The sequence below is a fragment of the Pseudophryne corroboree genome, chromosome 6 (assembly GCF_028390025.1).
Source record: "Pseudophryne corroboree isolate aPseCor3 chromosome 6, aPseCor3.hap2, whole genome shotgun sequence".
In the NCBI taxonomy this organism is placed as follows: domain Eukaryota; kingdom Metazoa; phylum Chordata; class Amphibia; order Anura; family Myobatrachidae; genus Pseudophryne; species Pseudophryne corroboree.
The window spans coordinates 369485627-369494800 of NC_086449.1; the positions used below are offsets into that span (position 1 = coordinate 369485627).

At 41.8% G+C, this 9174-nt stretch overlaps 1 pseudogene; it reads left to right on the forward strand.

The window, feature by feature from the left end:
• The first annotated feature begins 4535 nt into the window (after nucleotides 1-4535).
• On the forward strand, nucleotides 4536-4654 carry LOC134938337 (5S ribosomal RNA; annotated as a pseudogene).
• The last annotated feature ends 4520 nt before the right edge of the window (nucleotides 4655-9174 follow it).

Genomic DNA, 9174 nt, shown 5'->3' on the forward strand with positions numbered 1-9174 from the left:
ATTTGCCATGAACTGCATATACCCCTTAGTGACTCTGATCAGTCATCCTCATCCAAAAGGTCTTTTTTAAAGGAACATACATCCACACTCAACAAAAACAACACAGAACGGGACCTTGCAGACGAGGGGGGGCCAAACATAAGAATGGGCCCAGACAGACTTCCGAAAACTCAGAGGAAGTACTGTAGTTGTCTTTAATCTTTCAGACTATGATCTCAGTGAGTCTGAAAAGTCTGTGTTATCTAAGGGACTGACTTTTGTGCAGACTTTTCAACAATCAGACTTCCAATGGGAGACTGAGCTATATAGATTTCATAGACAACTTAGACTTAGGGATTTTTTTTCTAAACAAGGTAATACACTGAATACCACTAGACAATTACCTTTCTCAGCCAAAAGTCCATCCGTTCGCCGCCTGGCAGACCTATAATCTCGGCACGAGGTTCTTTGTGTCAAACTCTTTCACAGTTCTGTGATTACTTTTTACAACCTGTGGTACTAGAGAATCCTTACCATCTCAAAGATAATACTGATTTTCTGTTAAAATTAAAACCGTTTGGGGTCCCTCCAGTGAACTGCCTTTTGGTCTCTTTGGACATTACCAGCTTGTACACGAATATTACACATACTGAAGGTATTAATGCGGTGCATAGAGCAGTGACATCTAGCTCTAACTACAAGGGTCCACCTGTTGATTATTTAATTTTGCTTATGGAAATTATTTTACATAAAAATTATTTTTTGTTTAATAACGCATTTTATCTACAACTTCAAGGAACTGCCATGGGTTCAAACATGGTGCCTTCCTATGCCAATATATTTATGTATGATTTTGAGACTATACACATTTTGTCGGATCCACTTTTTTCTAAATTTATTAGTTGTTATTTTCGTTATATAGATGATTTGTTTTTTGTTTGGTCAGGGACAGCAGTAGAATTGGAAACCTTTGTGGAGCAATTAAATCACAAAGTTGATAACATAACCTTCACGTGCAGAAGCAGTGCAATCAGCATTGAATTTTTGGATGTCCTGGTATCTATTGAGAATAATACTTTCCATACGGAACTTTTTAAAAAAACTACGGATAAAAACACACTACTATTTGCAGATAGTTTTCATCCTCGGCCCCTGAAAAAAGGACTTCCGTATTCACAACTTGTTAGAGTTGTGAGAACTACTTCTGATCCTTCAAAACTATCTGCAGCCTTGCACAAAATGGGTGATAATTTTATCCAGCGGGGATACAGTAAAGATAAAGTTGCAAAAGCAAATAATAAATGTCTATCACTGAAACAAGATGACCTGCTGGTTCCACAATGTAAGGATGTCACTTCTACTAGGTTGGTTTTTCCTACAACTTACTGCATTACCTCTGGTCTCATTAGAAAGACCATTGTAAAACATTGGCACATTCTTTAAGCGGACCCGACCCTTGGACCAAGTTGCAAGAATTTACCTCTCTTCAGTTATAAGAGAAGCCGCAACTTAAAGGAACACATTACCTTTTCTGACATTAGTCCTGGTATAAACACTAATTCGCACTGGCTTTCCCTGCAAAAAGGAGCCTATAAGTGTACGGGTTGTGCCAACTGCAGATTTCTTTTATTAGGAAAAACATTTAAACATCCAGTTACCAATAGAAATTACACTCTAAGACATCGATTGACTTGTGAATCACGCTATGTGGTCTATATCATCCAATGTCCATGCAACAAACTCTATGTGGGTAAAACTATCCGTATGATGAAAGAACGTATATCCATGCATAGGAGTTCAATAAAGAAGGCCTTTAATGTTCTAGATTCCAGTACACCACCAGTAGCTAGACATTTTGCAATGTGTGGTCATACAATGTCGGATTTCAGATGTATGCCAATTGACCACGTTCCTCCACTGCGTAGGGGAGGTGATAGACACTGCATACTTCTGCAACGTGAATGCGAATGGATATACAAACTTAATTCTACTGCTCCAGATGGTCTAAATGAAGAACTGATTATGACCCCATTTATTTGAAATTTTTGTTGATAATGACGATATTAGCATTAGTTTTTGTTAGCATATTATCTTCCGAGTTACTTTTTCCTCTTTTTGAAACATCCATATATGTGTTACTATCATTATGTATTAGTACCTTTACAATATATGATTGTTGACATTTTGCCCATGCGTCGACATCTGCAAACACAATTTTTTTATTTATAATGATGAAGTAAATCTTTTGACAGTGTTTGCTAATTATTATCTCTTATTTTTATTATTTTTTATTTATGTGTATGTAGACACTAAGGCTGCACAACATATATTGTGTAGTATACTTTATTTTGTTATTATTTTGCATGTTTTGACCTGTACAACTTATGAGCTGTCTATATGTGTTGATTCGTTCCTCCTAAGTCATGTGACGGGCCTTGTGTCTCCGAGCCTAGGTGCTTGGACATTGCCCATGACCTGAGACTCATTTCTAGCCTGGCGGAAGTAGACAGCCGCGATCGCGTGACGTCACTTCCGGTACAGCGGAACCAGTGTCAGTGCCACTGGGAACTATGTCCCGGTACTTTGGTTCCACTTCGGCTTGCCACATTGATTGGTAGGTGCTTTCCATTACCTGCAGACAGGGTTGAGCAGGTGTACTTCATTCACACTGATTCTGCTGCTTTATAAGGTTTTATGTTTAAGCATTATGTTGTAGCTGACCCCATGATGAAGGTGTGACAACCGAAACGGGCCATTGGGATGGCTGTTTGTTTAACCATGGACTTTCTCCACTGAATATTGATGAGTACAAAACGTTTTTTCAAAGGCCTGATAATGCTGCTATCAAATTAAATGTTTTTTTTTTACTTTGCTACTTGGTGGTGTGCTGGTCTCCCTGTGTCTGACCGTTATGGTAAACACAAGGAATGAGTGTATTTCAAAGAATTGACACGGCACCCCATGAAATTTGCTAAGTGTGTGCGATTCATTTCTGGACTTTTATATATATATATATATATATATATAAAACATTTTAATAGGGTATATTATATTATTGGTGCAGCATGACGGAACTCAGTACACCTGAAGGACATAGGTATCCCTTTAGCAGTTTCATCCCAAAAAAGAGCACCCCTGACACATCCGTTCACTACAACCTCCACAGCTGGAGTGAAATGGCGCAGATCACTGGGGACCTTTATAGAATCCAAAACCCGCAAGAATCTAACAGCGGGAGGATGACATTTTGCCTCGTTTTGGGATCCGAGTCAGGCGGGAAAACCCAAGCCGGCTCGGATTGCTACGTTTGGGTGGGTCCGTTTCCCAGAGAACCAGACCCTCTTGTCTCTAAAAATGATAGATCTAAAAATATATGAAACTATAGAGGCAGCCAACCTGTAGAAATTACCTTGACAGTCTCAGAGCCCTCAGTTGCCCGGAAATTGATGTGAAATGACTATGGGATATAAAGTAGTCTGCTAGTGATCTTCTTTGTGGAAGCACAGTTACTGCACTGCTTATCATGCAAACACCTTTTTGCTCCCCATTCATATTATGTGGTATATTAATTTTCACTTACTTTGTATGTACCAATAATCACAGCAGTGCCGTGATTATTAACAGTCCATATTGAGGCTATTCAGTGATGTGTGGCTTGATGAGGCAGGTGAGGCAGAGCCTTTCCTGTCTAACTACAGTATACGCCAGAGTTTTGACTATATAAAGTATATGAAAAATACAAAGAATATATTATAAATATCTTCTTTGTATTGTTTTAATAATTTTTATAGTCAAAACTCTGGAGTAAAAGTCAGTTCCTCACCTGCCTTCCCTTTCTGCACATCTCTGATCAAAACTCACCAAAGTTCCAGCAGTATATACTGCTGCACCTTTATATAAGGCCCACATGAACTCTTGGGCTCATAAATCGTGGATAGATCTGGCTCTGGTACTAGCCAGTGCCTCCCCAGCCATTTACCTTAACGCACGCCCCTGTGAGGCATGTTTTTTCATATTTGATCAATATTCCAGGAGTGGCAGTTATCATAGCTGATTAGTATTCTCCAAAGCATAGGTACACAGTCATCACAGATATTAGATACATATACCAAAGTTGGTTGGAAAGAATTGTACCGGTTGCTGCCCAGGTCCAAGCTTAAATGCCTGGAAATCAATATGGGTGTCCTGAATTAAAATTTATTACACAAGCAGGATGTACTATATCAACGTGACTTGGGGTCAGTAATTCTGGTGCTAGAGTGCGAACTTATCAGACTGCATATACTCCTTGAGGGGTGACATTATCATACCTTACCAATGTTCTGTGTCATGAGGTTTTTGCTTTTTACTTTCGTCTTCTGTTTTTCTGGGTTTTTTATTTATTTTTCTAATCATTTCTTTAATCGTGGGCTCTTATCCGCGATTCCTCAGTCTAACACAGACAGCAGATCCACCTCTATGAGCTATATTCTTGCTGATCTTTTTTTCTGAAATTCTTAACTTTTTACTTCAGGTGCACTCTCATTAGTGCGTCAGAGACACACTGTATGCCATCCTTCTACTACAATACCTCAACGCACGTGCCCAATCTCATCTGATCTTGGAAGCTAAATGGTGGTGGGCTAGGTCAGTACCTGGAAGGGTGACCCCCAGGGAATACCAAGTGTAGTAGGACAGCACAAATTATTGATTCTGACATATCACTAACAGCAGGATCGCAAATATTTCTCTTTTTTCCTACTTTGTCTTCAATCTTGAAACATGGACACATTGGTTTACAACAATTGATCAAATACCAACGGAGTAAGGGGTATAATTAAATACATGGATCCCTATTAATGTCTGCATTTTAGACAAGCACAGGATAAACTTGGTACACAAGGTTTTATCACTATCACTAATTTGCAAGGTCAATCAAGATCTCATTAATACAAGCAGAGCTTGTGTTGGTGTGGTAGGATACGGATATAATACTGTTGGTGTTTACATGCTTCTACCAATCTATTACTGTCATAGACAAACCAGAACATATTATACATTTTTAAATAATTTCATTCATGTCTGTTTTTTCTAAATATGAGATACAAAATTTATATATTATGTTAACAAAGAAAAAAAGTTACATTTTAATTATTCAATACATATTTTTCTTTACTAAATCTAATAAGAGTGCGCCCACACAAGAGTCTTCTTTTCTTTTCTGCAACCTTATCTACTCCTAAATGGGCTAAGGTGTTTGTGTCGCGAACACTTGTGTCGCTTAGCTTAGTCATACAGCTACCTCGGTGCAACTTTTAGGCCTAAGAACAATATTGTGAGGTGTGAGGTGTTCAGAATAGACTGGAAATCAGTGGAAAAAAATGTTATTGAGGTTAATAATACAGTAGAATCAAAATTACCCCCAAATTCTGTGATTTTAGCTATTTTTATGTTTGTTTGTTTGTTTGTTTGTTTGTTTGTTTTTTAAATCATCCAGATCCAAAACCAAAACACGAAAGGGTGGTTTTGGCAAAACCTATCCAGACCCAAAACACAAGCAGGGATCCAGATCGAAAACCAAAACACGAAAAGTGCCCGCCGCACATCTTACAGTTAACCAGCCAGTGAGTGTATGTAGGCAGGAATACTGGAATCTTTGCAGATTGTAGGTACACTGTAATGTATCATCCATTTGTAAGCCGCACATCTCTACATTTCTGCTGCGGAGTACACTGGGTTCCACCAGGATTAACATTGGGGTTGTAGAGTAGGATCTTGATCCAAGGCACCAACAGGCTCAAAGCTTTGACTGTTCCTAAGATGCACAGTGCTGTCTCCTCTATAACCCAAAATCGGTGCACAGGAGCTCAGTTTGTAAGTTGGTGCCATGCAGTAAGCAGGCAATCAATAGGGGGGCTGCCATTGCAGCCCCTATTATAGCTTATTCAGAAGAAAAGAAAAACTTTTGAAGACTTCAAGAGCTGCAGCTTTTATGTATGTCAGATAAGACACCCTCTGCTGCAGCTCCAGCACTCCCCCAGCTGCGCTGTATACTCTCGCGCCCTGGTTGCCGAGTAACTACAGCGGAAGCTCCAGTGTCTTTCTGTTAGTCACACACACCTGCCGCTGCCCTCCAGGATCGCGTGGCCACAGGTACAAGGGGAGGTAAGGGGTCTCTTTGGCCCACTTTTAACCACGATCCGGCGTGGCCGTGGGAGGCTTGGACAATGTAAAGGGCAGCATCTCCACTAGTCACCGGGGCACAGGGCACAGGTGGGGGGTTTTCTCCTATAAAAATACAGTTTTTTAACAAGCCTGCAGCGCCCAGTGGGAAAGCCAGCAGGGGGATAAAACCTAACCTGTAGCCCCTCCCCCAGCCCCAGGGCGCCATTTTAAACTTAAGTATTCTACCTGTCAAGGGACAATGTTAGTTAAGAAAGAGTGCATACATTCAGGGTTGTGTGGTACAAACACCCTGTGATATACATCAAGTATCTACTGTATTTTGTTATATCTACTGTTTCCATATATAGCCATACTGAGTGTTACTTTGTATTGCTAGTCTAGTGCAGTTTTATAGTGTATAATTTCTGCATGGTACGTTTGTGACTATATACAGTATGTGTGTGTGCATGGCTTCCATATAGGATATTTCACTCAGCGTGCTACTCCTATATTCTGTAACCTGAAGGGGCTAAATGTGTCAGGTTTCTAATCGATATAGGTATTTCACAGGATATACTTGTTGTGTATGTTTCCTTGTGATCTATAGTCACTATATATATATATATATATATATATGTATATCTATCTCCTGGATTCCCGGTTTGTGCTGACAGGAAAGTCACACTTCACTGGGAGTTCTTGAGGTATATCGCTGCTAAAGATTGTACCAGGTTGCCTGATATTGTGCTTAAACTGCATGAGGCAACGGTGCTGGGGTTTCTCCCACATTGCATGGTGGTGATGCCGCAGACATTTTGGAGGAAAATATGGCAGCAGAGAGTTCAGGTTCAGAGGGTTCCTTACCCCCCCCCCAGTGGGTCTGTAGCACCGGGGGTAACAAATGACCCACCTTGGGCTACCTTTTTCACGCTGTTAAATATGCTAGTAACTAAGCTGACCCCCCCTGTGGGACCACCTGTGCCACTGCAGCAGTTTATGGTCCCTGCAGTTAATCCGCCATGGGCGGATCAAATCTCAACACAGTTACAGCATTTGAACCGTTCACTGACTAAACATAAGTCTCACTCTCGCCCACCTAAGATTAAGTCATCTTCTAAGCGGGCTGCTACATCCTCACAATCCACCGCTGTCCCAGACACATCCTCTAAGGAGGACGGTGCATATACTAATCCCACAGACACTGACTCTGATGTTTCTGATGAGGAGGACAAGTCACTGGTGGATGTCCCTGATTTGATTGAGGCAATCAGGCTCATTCTTCAGGTCTCTGATGATCCTGGGCCTGCGGCTGTCTCTAAAAATCCAGACAGATTTAAACGTAAGAAAGTGGTTAAACAAGTTTTACCTCATTCTCAACACCTGGCTGACATACGTCAGGAATCCTGGGAAAATCCAGGTACGAAATTCACACCGCATAAGAGACTGTTGGCTCGCTATCCTCTCTCTGCGGAGCTATGTAAAAATTGGGAAACTCCTCCGCCTGTAGATTCTCATGTGGCTCGCATGGTAGTTTCCTCAGCTCTGCCAGTAACTACCATCACCTCTCTGAAGGAACCGATGGATAGATGTGTGGAGGGTTGTCTAAAGGCAATTTATACCCTAACGGGGGCTGTGCATAGGCCAACCATTGCAGCAACTTGGGCTGCTGAAGCTGTTGAAGCATGGGCTCAGGTGCTAGAGGCGGAGCGGCCTTCCGACATTTCTGAACATGCTAGACAATGTCTCTCATATATTGCCACGGCTTCTCTGTACCTTAAGGAGGCGGCTACTGATGCCAGGGTGCTGGCGGCCAAGGCTGCTACTACGTCCATCCTAGCTCGCCGTATCCTGTGGTTGAGTTCCTGGTCGGTGGATATGGATTCTAAGAAAACCCTGGAGGTGCTTCCTTTTAAAGGAGACATTCTTTTTGGTGAAGACCTGAATAAGATTGTAAAACACTTGACTGCTATAAAGCGCCTCAACAAAAAATTATAAAAATTAATACAGATAATAAAATTCTCCTGAGAGACTGCGCAGTCGTGAACACTATGTGAGGTTGTGTGAGGAACAATGGAAACAAAGAACGGCTGCGCTGTATGTCAGGAGACAATTAGAGAATGAGAGCCGACGTATAGAAATTGTATAAAATTTATTAACAATACATAGAGTTCAAAAGTATTATAACAATATCAGAAGCGGTATAAATAGGCACACCTAAGTTAACTCAGGTTATTAGGTATCTCATTCAGCATTTTTCTAATGATAGCTGATGTAGATTCTTGAAGCAAATGTCCGCACTTCACAGAGTGCCAGTGACAGCTGAGATGATAATCGATGAGCAAATTGCAATAGGTGCAGTCCCGAGATTTCAAATGCTCGACATCACCATGTTAAGTAGATGTAAAGGTGTTTACCTCTCTGATGGGCTGGTCCTGAGCCGAGCATCCTCGGCCATGTGTCCTGCAATGCCCACTAACGCTGTGCAGTGAAGGAAAGATGAAAAAGCCGCTGGGTTGGTGTGTCTGGCTGGAGCGGTGTGGTAAGAGGCGGCAGTCTGCAGCGGTGAGCAGAAAAGATGGAAATCACACTGAATCAATGCGGGTTGTACCTAATGCAAATACCTGAGCAAAGGTGTGCTGGGAGGCGGGATCCTGAGATTTGATCTGCTCACCGCTGCAGACTGCCGCCTCTTACCACACCGCTCCAGCCAGACACACCAACCCGGCGGCTTTTTCATCTTTCCTCCGCTGCACAGGAGATTGTGGTTCCGGCCTTTAATTCTCCTGAGGTGATGTCTAAAGAGCGGTCTTTGGATGTGGTACGTGCTCTCTGTAGCTATTTGGTTTTCACAAACGTGGTTGGCCTGCTAACAAGCAGACCTTGGCCAGATGGATTAGAATAGAATGGTGATTGCACATGCTTATGTACAGGCTGGTCTGCCAGCTCCTGCTACCATCAAAGCCCATTCTACTCGGTCTGTTGGACCTTTTTGGGTGGCCAGCCGTGGTGCAACCCTTAATCAATTGTGCAAGGCGGCTACGTGGTCCTCAG